This window comes from Mirounga leonina, unplaced genomic scaffold (assembly GCF_011800145.1).
Source record: "Mirounga leonina isolate KUSES-001 unplaced genomic scaffold, KU_Mleo_1.0 Mir_129, whole genome shotgun sequence".
Lineage (NCBI taxonomy): Eukaryota > Metazoa > Chordata > Mammalia > Carnivora > Phocidae > Mirounga > Mirounga leonina.
In genome coordinates this window covers 77,247,102-77,261,319 of record NW_023270323.1, presented here as the reverse complement: position 1 = coordinate 77,261,319, position 14,218 = coordinate 77,247,102, and the positions used below count along the sequence as shown (strand labels likewise).

Genomic DNA, 14,218 nt, shown 5'->3' with positions numbered 1-14,218 from the left:
TCCCAGGACCCTGGGACCATGACCCGAGATAAAGTCAGATGCTCAACCAACTGAGCCACCCAGGTGCCCCCAAATTTTAAAATCTTTAAAAAAAAAAAAAACATTCTCCTCCAAAAATAGACTGGCATGACCATCTGTAGAGATCTATAGAGGTCAAAACTCTTTAAAATTTCACTGATATGTTCAAATGACAAATATTACAAAGGTAAATATAAAGTAAAAAGTAGCAGACATAGGCATTCAATAGAAATATACATGCACAGCTGAGAAAAGGATATAAACAAAAATAGTTAAGTATCCAAACACTGAACATGCATAAAAGTCACCTTTCAAATGACTCCTGTTAAATATAAAGTTGATTACTATGCTTTTCTTATAGATTCTGGTCAAATTCTCTATCACATGAAATATTTAATTCGGGGGTTAGTAATAAGTATTCTACTCCAGTGAATATGAAATCAGACAACTCTGGGAAAAAAGGTAATAATCCCTAGAAATACCTGATAAATGAGAGGAATCTCATCCAGATGCATCTTTCAGGTGTTACCTAACGACCAGTAACTAGAACCACAGGAGTGATTTGGGCCCAGAGTTGTTTTATGGATCCCTGAACATTCATGTTTCAGCCCCTCACAGACAAGGTCAAAGACCGGTGTAATTTATGCAGAAATCACTGCCTACAAACCAATTCTCCACCCCCACCCCCACCCAAGGATCTGAGACCTTTACTACAAGAGCAATGGAGGATAGGGCTTAGGAGGGGAGATGGTCACTGTGGTGGCAGATTTTATGTCAGATCTTACGCAGACCCACTGAATCAGAATCTCCATTTTACCAAGTTGCCCAGGTGACGAATGTCCTGGCGGTGCCTCCCTGAAGGCTGAGGACACGTCCCTGTACTGCTCCCTGTGACTGGCGCGGCCAGTGGACCACAGTGGACATGACCTACACCATGTCCATGCAGCTTTAAAAGTGATCACTGGATTACGCCTGGCCTCTTCTGCTATCACAGGAAGAACAGGACCCAGACGGGACCGCTTCCTCAGCATGGGTCTCAGGACGAGAAGACACCTGGAAGGCCACCGCAGCAATGAACTCAAGGCTGCCAACATGTGATGTGAGCCACGAAGAGCTGTCTGGTGCTTAAGCCACTGAGATTTGGGGGTTCGTTCACCACAGTGCAACCTTGTAAAATCTAAGAAAACATTCACGTTCTTAATCCATCTACGAGATACCTGTATTTAGAATTAGTGAAGCACACACCTAATTGCGTGTTCTTCTACACGGAAAACCAACTCTGCCAGCGTCACTAATGGATCAGCCCTCCATCCCCATCTGTAACTGCTCTTCTCTACCAGACCCAAGTCCACATAACCACACGTCTGTCTGGGGCTCTCTGCTGTGCTTAACATAACTCATCCCCACGCCAACACCACACTGTCTGAACTACCAGACTTTTACACAAGGTATCGAGACTCTTCCTCAGCAGTGTCTTCCCTGTGCTTGGCCCTTTGTTCATTCTTATAATTTTAGGATCAGCCACCACATTCTGTGAAAAACCCTGCTGGGGTTTTAATTGGAGATGCATTAAATATGTAGATCAATTTGAGGAAAACAGACCGCTTTACACTACAGAGTCTTCCCATTTATGAACAAAGACCATTTCTCCATTTATTTAGGTCTCCCCCTAGATCTTTCAAGTAAGTTTTCATGTTCAGCACACACATTTATTCCTAGATACTAGGTCACAGACTCTCCTAGGTTTTATACAGAATCAACATCTGCAGATGACAACAATTTTCTGTTTCTAGTGCTGCGATCCTTGGGCAGGTCAGTGCTGTTCTCTGGCTGTGCTGGCCCAGCGTCCCCTCAGCAGGTAGTATCAGCAGGGTGTCCTTTGTCCTATACAGGAAATGTTTCCACACTTCCTCATTAAAACTGATGTTCTCTGTAGGTTTTCTGTAGACATCCTTTACTGGCTAGGAACATTTCCTTCTACTTACAGTTTGCTAAGATCATAGCTATAGCGGCTCAGTCACCTAGGTCTAGGGTTAGTGACTGGAGGTATTTCCTTTCTTATAGCATAATTTTGTTTCTCCTCCAGCGACAGAAGCAGCAGCTTATGTTTATGGAATTTACCACCAAAGTGTTCTATATGCATGCTCACTGCATTCGAACACCCCATGAGGTAGACACCGTTATTATATTCCCTTTGTACAGATGATGACATGGAAACTCAGAACAGAAACTTTGTTTCTCCAAACAGCAAGAAAGAGGAAGAGTTTGGATCTGAAAGCAGGCTAAGCTAACTCCAGAGTCAAGCTCCTCACCACCACAGATTGGTAACAACTTGCAACCACCCAAAGGGTCCTTCTGGGGGCGCCTGGGTGGCTCAGATGGCTGGGCATCTGCCTTCGGCTAGGGTCATGGTCCCGGGGTCCTGGGATCGAGCCCCACATCGGGCTCCTGGGCTCGGCGGGGAGTCTGCTTCTCCCTCTCCCTCTGCCTCTCCCACTGCTCATGCTCTCTCTCTCTGTATTTCTGTGTCTCAAATGAATGAATAAAATCTTTAAAAAAAAAAAAAGGGGTCCTTCTGGCCCCAAAGGGGAGGACTTGAGCAGCAATGGTCTGCACCTAACTCCGGCTGTCCAGGAGTTACATTCTGCTCTCGGGTAGTCCCATTTGACCAAGGATCCCCCTTCAGGAGTCCTTCAAATCATCAAAGCAAGACAAATTCAAATGGGGGGAAAGGAAGGTAGGATTAAATTTTAAAGAATTTTAAATTCACATGAAATAAGCCCCAAAATTTTGAGAGTGAGCTATTGTTCCAGGGACCTTTTTTTAAGACCTTTTTTAAAGAAAGAGAGGGGCGCCTGGGTGGCTCAGTCGTTAAGCGTCTGCCTTCGGCTCAGGTCATGATCCCAGGGTCCTGGGATCAAGCCCCGCATCGGGCTCTCCGCTCGGTGGGGAGCCTACTTCTCCCTCTTCCTCTCCTCCCGCTTGTACTTGCTCTCTCTCTAACAAATAAATTAATAAAATCTTAAGAAAAGCGAGAGAGAGAAAGAGAACATGCGAGGGGGGCAGGGAACCTTTAGCACAGAGTCCCACACGGAGCTCGATCTCACACCCAAGCCAAAAGCAGGAGTCAGACACGTAACTGGCAGTGCCACACAGGTGTTGCCCCCCCGGGTACTTCTTAAGCAACATCAGCATTCCGAACCCGAACCTGCTACGGCTGCTTTCCAGAGAACCCACTTCCCAAAGACACAAACTTGTGAGACTCAGAGAGGAACGGACTGCCCATCAGATTCAAGTGACCCTTAATTGTATTTAAATATCAGAAACCACCACCATTTGGTGAATATGCAAGACACAGTGGGGGTGACAAAGCAGCTTCATCTGGGAAGCAATGGTGGCATGTTCTCTAGTAATTCTAAAGCTAGGAGAATGTGATTTCAATGCATGCTCGAAAAAATCATCCTCAACGGCCCACGTCATCCATTTGCTCTGCAGATAAACCAGAATCCACATTTCCGCTCTGGTTTAGGAACATGGATATGCTAATCAAAGTCCTAGGAACCATAGTCACTTCCAATTAGTAGCTCCTTTCCACTCTCTTCTAACCACTGGTCGAGCTACCTCTGTTCAGCCCCTAACCCAATGACTGATACCCTTACAAGATGAGGGAAACGGGGACAGAGACCCACAGAGGAGGCCACATGCAGACGGAGGCAGAGAGGGGAGTGAGGTGCATACGAGCTGAGGAACACCAGAAGCTAAGAGACAGGCACAGAACAGGTCCTTCCACAGAACCTCCAGAAGGAGCCCAGCCTCCTGACAGCTGCCTTTCAGACTTGCAGCCTCCAGAACCGTGAGGATACATCTGTGTCCGCTGCCCAGGCCGTGGCACGTCCTTACAGCAGCCCGGGTAAGCTCCTGCAGCACTTCCTACCTTACACCTGACCGAAGGCCCATTTCCGCTTCTGCAACTTCCGCCTCCCGAAGTATATGCGACGGGACAGTGAGGAGAAAGGAATGGGCGGGCGTCAGCGTCGGGAGCATGCTGACTTTATACTCAGAGATATCACCTGATCTAGGGCCGTTCAAACATTTCTCAAAGAAACAAATCCCAATACGATGCCTGAAACACGTTCCAGGGGCACAGGTGAGGAGCACGGGAACTGCCCAAACTCCCGTCTCCCCACCCACTCCTGCCCCATGCCTAGAATCCTTTTACTCATCTGTTCATTCCATAAACGTTTGAGCACCTGCTCTGTGCCAGACATGGCTCTCACAGCATGGAAAACACGGAGCTAAACCAAACCTCTGCATTTTACAGATTAAGACACTTAACGTGGCCCGGGTCCCGTGGCGGGTGCAGACCAGGGCCACCGCGGTCCAGCTAGGAAGCTGCTGTTCACCCCTCATCCAACTTGCAGCCTTGTTGTCACAGAATTTTAAAGGATCAAAGCAAAGCCTTTTTACTCTGCATTTACCATATCCTTCTTAATCAGAGCTTTTGGTTTGGCCACAACTATTCACCATCCCCACAGACCTAGAGACACTTTGAGAAGCTGACAGACCTGAACCCTGAGCCAGAGGGAAAGTGAGACCAGCTCTGACCCCACTTTAGCCAACGGCAGACTGCAGGGTGCTACCTGATCCTTTTCAAGGTACTCCTTTGCCTGCCCTGGCAAGGCCTGGGTAAGTCTACTCAAGGAGCTGCAATTTCCATGACAGTTTCTACCCCACAGCTAGAGGAAAAATGGTTATAAACACTGTTCCTAAATGTGCATGTGTGTTTGGAAATGGGAGAATGAAATGTAGGGGGAAAAAGTATCCCGTGGAAGGGCAGAAATCTTTGCCTTATACTGGAGCAACAGAGCCACCAAGGCAGGAAGCAGCAGCTCCCCGAGTGGCGCCGACCACCTGGGGTCAGCAGAGGGCCCCCGCCTGGTCCCAGGTCCCGGTCTCTGGGAGCCGCTCAGGACAGGCCCGGCCTGGGCACGAGATCATGCTGACCAAAGGAACTGAATGACAAGAGGGATGGGAACAAAGCCCTCCCTCGGGGTGGCTGAGACCACTCCTGGGTTAGGCCTGAGTGAGCGTTAAAAGGTACTCTGCTGAAGGGAGGTTAAGACATTCTTATGGGAGTTGCATCAAGCAAAAGCTGAAAGGTGGGAGAGAGCCTGAGACCAAGGTTTTGAGGGTCACTGGAGTCACCTGCCTGCATTAACTGCGTCAAAGTTCCTACGTGTGCGCTTTCTCCGACTGTGGTTCTTCTGCAAAGGCCACATTACATCAAAGCTCTCACTGAACAGGCTGCATCCGCATCTTGATGAAACTCACTTTAAAACAAAACCAAAAACAAAAGAAGTTACAGGGAAAGATCCTGATCCTCCAGACTATCTCCAAGATCTGTTCCAGTCTAAAGAGCTAAGCCCATCTACTGCACAGTGGCCAGGCCTAGCTGCCCTCTGATTCTTTTCCACGAGTTCTAGAGAAGTTTTCGTGAGGCTCACTTGCCCACAGACCACAACTATTATCGCCCCTCCCCCTTCTCCAGCTCCCCTCCTCAGCCAGCTCTCCAGGCTGTCCTTGGACTTCTCTACCAACACAGGCTTCCTCCATTAGCACCATCCAATAGCAAAATGTAAGTCACCAGTATGCAATTTCAAATTTTCCAGTAGCCACATTAAAAAGGAAATGGGTAAAATTAATTTTAGTAATATATTTTATTTAAATCAATAGATCCAAAATATTATCACTCCAGGGGCGCCTGGGTGGCTCAGTTGTTAAGTATCTGCCTTCGGCTCAGGTCATGGTCCCAGGGTCCTGGGATCGAGCCCCGCATTGGGCTCCTTGCTCAGCGGGAAGCCTGCTTCTCCCTCTCCTACTGCTCCCCCTGCTTGTGCTCTCTCGCTGTCAAATAAATAAATAAAATCTTAAAAAAAAAAATTATCACTCCAAACATAATTGAGGTAAAAAATCATTGGTATTTTATATTCTTTTTTCCCATACCGAGTCTTGGAAATCCGGTGTATGTTTGACACAGCACATCTCAAGTCAAACGATCCACAATTCAGGTGCTCAAAAGCTGCATATGGCCCGTGGCTAGCTAACTGAACAGCACAATCCTAGCTGATCTCCAGTCCCATGGTTTTAAACACCACTTATGTAGCGATTACTCCAAACTGTGTTCTGCTTCTCTCGTGAAGCCCGGAATTCTAGAGTCATCAAACTACTAGACAGGTGTCTCATTGGCCATCTCAACTTATAATAGGTCTTAAAAAAAAAAAAAACCCACAAAAACTGAATTCTCACCACCACCATCCTTGCTGAGACCTTCCCAATGTCAGCCGAGGCAACCTCCTGCTTCCACTGCTCAAGCCAAAAGCTATGGCATCATCCAGACCCCTCATCCTCCTCTCACATCCCAAACCCAACCCACCAGCAAACCCCCAGTTCTCCCTTCCTAACACAGCCAGAATCAGGGTCTTTCACCTGTTCTGCTCTCCCTCTGGATGACGCCCTGTTCCTCAAATAGCTCCTATCTCTCTCCCTTATTTCCTTCAGGTCTCGGCTCAAGCCCTTCCCTGTCCACCCTATACAACACGACCTTGTCTCCTGCTTTATTTTTCCTCTTGGCTGGAGTTTTCATTTGACAGTTGCATCCACTTGCTTACTCATATTGTCAGGACAGAGCAGCGCTGCGTGTGTGTGGTGAGCAGGGGCTGCCCTGCTCTCACGGCCCTTCAGGAGAACCTGCTGTGGGGAGCCCAGCTGACCCAAGCCTCCCACGGCTACACATTCAGAGTCACCAGGGCAAGGACATCCGGCCACCGCCAGCAATGCTGGGGGGGAAGGGGGGGTACTAGACCCTGGCCACCCAGGCTGTCACAGATCCCCTAGTAGCCCAGCCAAGCCTTTCTCAGAACTGCAAGGGCCTGAAGCCACCCCCACCCAGTCCCTTCTCCCCTCGCACCCCTGCACAGGGTCCCACTGGCATAGGGGTCAGAGGCTGCCCCTCCACACTCCTGCTCCCTCGCTCTCCCTTCCACGACAATTGCCCCGGCTAGTCTCCTGCATATGTCTAAGCATCGCAGCATCTGTGCCTCGGACATTGCAGTCAACAAGGACTGTGGGAACAAATAAACCTCCAGGAAGAGTAGGGCAGTGGAAAGAAAATGGACTTTAAGTTGCGAGGATAGAAATTTGGGCTCCAGCTCTGCCATAGATCATTTGTAACCTTAGGGAAGCTTCTTGAGGCCTCTGAGCCACAGCTGGACCCTTTATAAAATGGAGAAGATACCACATCTCTGCAGGGTTGTCAGGATACAGGAATTACCTGAGGTCCCTCACGCTGGGCCTGCCGGTTAGGAGCTGCCAAACAAGGTGGGCTCACTCTCCTCCTTACGCACTCTGCGTAGCCGTTTCTAAGACTCCTTTCCCTATCACCAAGAATTCTGACCACTTTTTAACTAAATAAAGCCCCCAATAATCCTATATACCCACTAGTGATCCCCTGTTCAATTGAGCCTAACTGATGGTTAAACTTTATTTTCATTCCTGACTTGCCTGTGATGGGCTAGGATTCATTTTACTAGATTTTTTTTTTTTTTTAGATTTTATTTATTTATTTGACAGAGAGACAGCGAGAGAGGGAACACAAGCAGGGGGACTGGGAGAGGGAGAAGCAGGCTTCCCGCTGAGCCCGACACGGGACTCGATCCCAGGACCCTGAGATCATGACCTGAGCCGAAGGCAGACGCTTAACGACTGAGCCACCCAGGCGCCCCATCATTTTACTAGATTTTAGAAAATGAAATACCAGAGATAGGTACCTTAACAGTCTGAAACTTAAAATTGTCTCCCTAAAGCTTCAAGTAAAGCACACTTTCAAAACCAATACAAAATCTAAAACTGCAGTTCAGTACCAACTTCCTATTGCTGTTTTTACAGCTCCTTTAAAGAATTTTTTTTAAGTTTTAGCATTCGAGATCATTAAAAGTTTTTCAAGAAAATACACGGTGAGTTTGCATAGACTTAATTAGTAGTTTTTAAGAAGACTCAAGAAAGGGGCGCCTGGGTGGCTCAGTTGGTTAAGCGACTGCCTTCGGCTCAGGTCATGATCCTAGAGTCCCTGGATCGAGTCCCGCATTGGGCTCCCTGCTCGGCGGGGAGTCTGCTTCTCCCTCTGACCCTCCCCCCTCTCATGTGCTCTCTCTCTCCTCTCATCCTCTCTCTCAAATAAATAAATAAAAAAAATCTTTAAAAAAAAAAGAAGACTCAAGAATGATGTATGTGCACTTATTATGCATTCCAGAAGGTTTCCAAGTTGATAAACTAAATTGTTAGTGGTGGTCATTCACAGGGAGGCATGAGGATGAGGGGTGCTTCTTTTTAAAAAAACTGTTTACGGGACTGGGGCGCCAGGGTGGCTCAGTTGATTAAGAATCTGACACTGGATTTCAGCTCAGGTCATGATCTCAGGGCTGTGAGATCAAGCCCTGCGTTGGGCTCCACACTGGGTGTGGAGCCTGCTTAAGATTCTCTCTCCCGGGCGCCTGGGTGGCTCAGTCGTTAAGCATCTGCCTTCAGCTCAGGTCATGATCCCAGGGTCCTGGGATCGAGTCCCACATCGGGCTCCCTGCTCAGCGGGAAGCCTGCTTCTCCCCCTCCCACTCCCCCTGCTTATGTTCCCTTTCTCGCTGTCTCTCTCTGTTGAAAAATAAAATCTTTAAAAATAAAAATAAAAATATTCTCTCTCTCCTCCCCCTCCACACACAGCCCCCCATAATAAATAAATAAATAAATAAATAAATAGCCTTTACAGGACTGACATAATTGGTAGGGTCCAGTGCGAAGTGAAAATGTAGGCCCCTTGATCAAAATTATTAAGAGTATCAAGGCAGCACCCCCTGCTGTGCTCTCTGACAAATAAATAAAATCTTAAAAAAAAATCTTCCTTTAAAAAAAAAAATGTTCAGGGGCACCTGGGTGGCTCAGTTGGTTAAGTGTCTGCCTTCGACTCAGGTCATGATCCCAGGGTACTGGGATGGAGTCCCGCATCGGGCTCCCTGCTCAGCAGAGGGCCTGCCTCTCCCTCTGTCTGCTGCTCCCCCTGCTTGTGTGCAGGCTCGCTCTCGCTCTCTCTCTCTCGCTCTCTCTCTCTCTCCCCTTCTCTGACAAATAAATAAAATCTTTTAAAAAAATGTTCACAGCAACACGGAAGCCCATCCCATCAACTAGCTCAATAAATTCTGGCATAATCATACAATGGAATGAATACTAGGCACATAAAAAAAACCACAGTGAAGTAGATCTGTACATAAAGATCTGTACGTGCTGATATGGAAAGCACTCCAAGATACAAAGTTCAGGGTTTGCTTAAAGATAGAACACTCTCTGGGGCGCCTGGGTGGCTCAATCGTTAAGCATCTAACTTCAGCTCAGGTCATGATCCCAGGGTCCTGGGATCGAGCCCTGCATCGGGCTCCCTGCTCAGCGGGAAGCCTGCTTCTCCCTCTCCCACTCCCCCTGCTTGTGTTCCCTCTCTCGCTGTGTTTCTCTCTGTCAAATAAATAAATAAAATCTTAAAAAATAAAAAAATAGAACACTCTCGACAATGACTCCATTTTTTAGAAACACTGGCATATTTTCTGCCTAGGACATCCAAGAAACTTATCAGTGTTTTTTTCAATACAGGATGAGTACAGGAGGGGAAGGAGAGTGAAGAGGAGACTTACTTTTCATCTTATAATCTCTTGTTTTAGATTTAACATATAATTTTAAAAAAATAAACAGGTTTTTTTTTTTAAAGATTTATTTATTTGAGAGAGCGAGATTGAGAGAGAGAGAGAGTGTACATGAGAGGGGGGAGGGAGAAGCAGTCTCCTCGCCGAGCAGGGAGCCCGATGCAGGACTCGATCCAGGGACTCCAGGATCATGACCTGAGCCGAAGGCAGTCGCTTAACCAACTGAGCCACCCAGGTGCCCAAGTTTGTTTTTTTTTTAAAGATTTTATTTATTTATTTGACAGAGAGAGGGAACACAAGCAGGGAGAGTGGGAAAGAGAGAAGCAGGCTTCCCACTGAGCAGGGAGCCTGATGCGGGGCTCGATCCCAGGACCCTGGGATCATGACCTGTGCTGAAGGCAGGCGCTTTGACTGAGCCACCCAGGCGCCCCTTAGTATCAGTTTTTGTTTTTGTTTTTGTTTTTAAAGATTTTATTTATTTATTTATGTATTTGACAGAGAGAGAGACACAGCGAGAGAGGGAACACAAGCAGGGGGAGTGGGAAAGGGAGAAGCAGGCTTCCCGCGGAGCAGGGAGCCCGATGCGGGGCTCGATCCCAGGACCCTGGGATCATGACCTGAGCCGAAGGCAGATGCTTAAGGACTGAGCCACCCAGACGCTCCTAGAACAGTGTTCTGATGAATCATACAAAATATACTTCAACGGGTTTTTTTTTTTTAATATTTATTTACTTAAGTAATCTCTATACCCAACATGGGGCTTGAACTCACAGCTACACGATCAAGAGTCGCATGCTCTTCTGACTGAGCCAGCCAGGTACCCCCACTTTAACAGTTTTAAAAAAAGCTTTTAAATTTATAAAAACAAGAAACTCCTTTACTGTACTAGCAAAAAAAAAAAAAAAAATGTAATCAGTACTCAATTATCTATGGTGGTAACCAAGGAAAACAGTGGCAAATAACCACCACCAAAAAAAGAATTTAAAAAGTGTCTATTCTATTTCAGCTTTCTCTCCATTAAAATCTTCACAGAAGATGCTAAGAAGCAAAATGTTAATCAGACACCTAAGAAAAAGCAGTAACTGAATAAATAAATTAATTAATTCAATTAAATTAAGGGCTTGAATAAATCCCCAAACTGCACAAACAATTTTGAAATAGCTATGCACTGGCTATTAAGATTCCAAAGGTACTCTGAAAAATGTAACTGAGCTAGAAACTAACTCCTGGCTGAAAAGGAAAATAAGTCCCTCTTTACTTTCCACCACCTTAACTAAGATAACAACTGCATCACCATCACCAAAAACTAAATCTGAACACGCACTAAGGCACATTTCCTTATACTTATTTATCGCCACGATTTTTTTCTCCATAGGTGATGGACTCATTTCACTATGTACTGAGTAAACCACTCCCCTGTGCCAGAAACCATGAAGACTGCAGACAGTGTCTGGCTCGCCTCCAGTCACGGGAGGAGCAAATGCACGCACGCACGCACGCACGCACGCACACACACACACACACACACACAATGCCTGTATTCACAGAACTCCCATTTCTTCAGAACTCTAGCTAGAAACAAAAGTAGCACATTCTCAAGCATATTGTAATTATTAAACTAACTATCCTATAGCCATTATTTCTAATACAGATACCAGTTCATCCACTGCGATACTGTCATCCACAATTCTTTGAGGCAGGTTGTAAGAGATTTATTAGGAATATACAGATTTCCGGGACGTCAGTTAAGCATCTGCCTCGGGCTCAGGTCATGATCCCAGGGTCCTGGGGTGGAGCCCCATATCAGGGTCCCTGCTCAGCGGGGAACCTGCTTCTCCCTCTGCCTGCCACTCCCCCTCAAGCGCTCTCTCTGACAAATAAATAAAACCTTAAAAAAAAAAAAAAAGAATATATGCATTTTCAATGACTTCTTTTTAAAAAGCTCATAATCCTAAATACAGTCACTGTAAATTAAATAACAATCAACCCATACACCAATGTTGCTCAAAGTAGGGAATTCCATATTATGTTAGAACCAACAGTTACCACTTTTTAAAGTTTCTGGATACATCTTTCAATCAGTAATGCATATAAACTTAAAAATAGTAACTAAATACTTAATTAAAAGTTTCAGGGGCGCCTGGGTGGCTCAGTTGGTTAAGCGACTGCCTTCGGCCCAGGTCATCATCCTGGAGTCCCGGGATCGAGTCCCGCATCGGGCTCCCGGCTCGGGGGGGAGCCTGCTTCTCCCTCTGACCCTCTCCCCTCTCATGCTGTTTCTCTCTCTCTCTCTCTCTCTCTCAAATAAATAAATAAATAAAGTCTTTAAAAAAAAAAAGTTTCAAAATTGGGGGCGCCTGGGTGGCTCAGTGTTGGGCATCTGCCTTTGGCTCAGGTCATGATCCCACGGTCCTGGGATTGAGACCCCCATCAAGCTCCCCACTCTGCAGGAGGCCTGCTTCTCCCTCTCCCACTCCCCCTGCTTGTATTCCCTCTCTCGCTGTCTCTCTCCCTGTGTGTCAAATAAATAAATAAAATCTTAAAAAAAAAAAGTTTCAAAACTGGGCACCTGGGTGGCTCAGTTGGTTAAGCATCTGCCTTAGGCTCAGGTCATGATCCCAGAGCCCTGGAATCGAGTCCCGTGGAGGGGTCCCCACTTGGTGGAGAGTCTGCTTCTCCCTGACCCTCCCCTATCTCGTGCGCTCTCTCTCTGTCAAATAAATAAATAAAATATTTCAAAAAACAAAAAAAAAGTTTCAAAATTGGGGCACCTGCATTACTCAGTTGGTTAAGCTTCTGCCTTTGGCTCAGGTCATGACCCCGCATCGGGCTCCCTGCTCCGTAGGAAGCCTGCTTCTCCCTCTTCCACTCTCCCTGCTTGTGTTCCCTCTCTCCCTGTGTCTCTCTCTGTCAAATAAATAAATAAGTAAAATCTTCGGGGGGAACAAAATCTTTAAAACAAAAAGTTTCAAAATTATAGCTGGTTTTCCTCACCTAGCTTCCCCCTCTTGAGCCAGGAGGTAACAGTGATGACCAAAGGAAGAGACACAGAGCTATGGGAAAGCCTAGTGACCCAGAATGCTTTGGAGATAATACCCAAATCAGAATTTCAACAGTCACTCCAAATTCCATAATTTAATAATTATAAAACATATAAGATTAAAATGAAAACATTTGCTTTACTGAAAAATAACACAGTGTGAAATTTGACAATTCCCAATTTTCCACTGACTTTCTTAAGCCACATGCAAAAAATCTGGCTCACCTACAGATAGGTCTGCATGTCTTCAGAATAATTTAGGACCACTGTCACTAATCTGCTTGTGCAAGAGCCCTCTCCAACGAAGTACTCACTTTTCTGTTTATTATCAAACTAATGAAAGAACAGGGTTGCAGGTGGAAAACCCAGAGGACTTTTTCTTTACACACACACTTAGAAGGATCCCCCAGGAATAGTCTGTGAACATTGCTACAGTAAACCAGCATATACAATCTATCAACTTACCCAACCACTAGTGTTTTCTACACCTGCTTAAAATAATGGCTAACAGCTGCTGCTTCCTGAGCACTTACTATGTGCTGGGCCGTGTTGTGTGTCCCGTGCATGCACGCATGGAGCTCTCACAGAGAACCATTCCTACCCTACACCCCCTCTGCTGAAATCAGAGACTGCAGGGTGACGGACTTAATTCAGTCAAGCATTTAATGAGCAAGTACTACATAAAAGATCACACTGCACACTAGAAAGAATCAGCAATGGATAAGGTTTCCGCTCTTCCCTCGAGAAGCTTATAATCCAGGAAAGGGCTCCACGTAAAGACTACACCAAAATGTCATAAAGAAAAAGTGTGGAGGCATCAGGCAAGCACCGTGTGGGAGAAGAATGACGAAGAGTTAATTCTGAAAATCAAGGGAGAAGTTTCTTTCCTGGAAGCAGAAGCATTTAAGCCAAGCTCCCAGTATTAAGGATTTTGATAGGAAGAGAAAGGCACAAAGGACATTCCAGAGTAAAGGAACTGGACAAAACAAGCAGGAAAGTGGCCAGAGGCCTAGTGTTGAACTACAAGGTGGCAAGAGAGGGGCAGTAGAGACGGGGCTGAGAGTTATACGAGGCCAGGTAGCAATGGTCTTAGCAGGATTTCTCTATCACTAAGGCCCAACTGGTGGTAGTGTCTCTAAGGTGAAAATCTTTGTAGGAGTAAGCCTACCAACAGAACTAGGCCATATCCCTCAGGTGTGGCGGAATGCGGGGGAAATGCCGAGAACCTCCGCATTGCATACTGGGGGCGGGGATGATGGGATTTGATTTACCCACTGAGCAATTCTGGTAACAGAACACAGGAAGACCAGGGAGACCAGAGAAAGGGAGGCCATCAGCAGGCCTACAGTAACAATCTACAGGAGGACTGGAAGGGCTGGCTAGGGGAACCGCTGAGAAAAAGGCTGATGGAAAAGAGACG

At 46.4% G+C, this 14,218-nt stretch overlaps 1 long non-coding RNA gene across 1 annotated transcript in view; it reads right to left on the bottom strand.

Annotated features, from left to right (window-relative positions):
* Positions 1 to 2,577: 2,577 nt before the first annotated feature.
* Positions 2,578 to 14,218, bottom strand: part of LOC118010740 — a 25,132-nt gene continuing 13,491 nt past the window's right edge. Inside the window, exon 3 of the long non-coding RNA XR_004679311.1 lies at positions 2,578 to 5,348. This is a non-coding gene — a long non-coding RNA (uncharacterized LOC118010740). The remainder of the gene's footprint in view (positions 5,349 to 14,218) is intronic.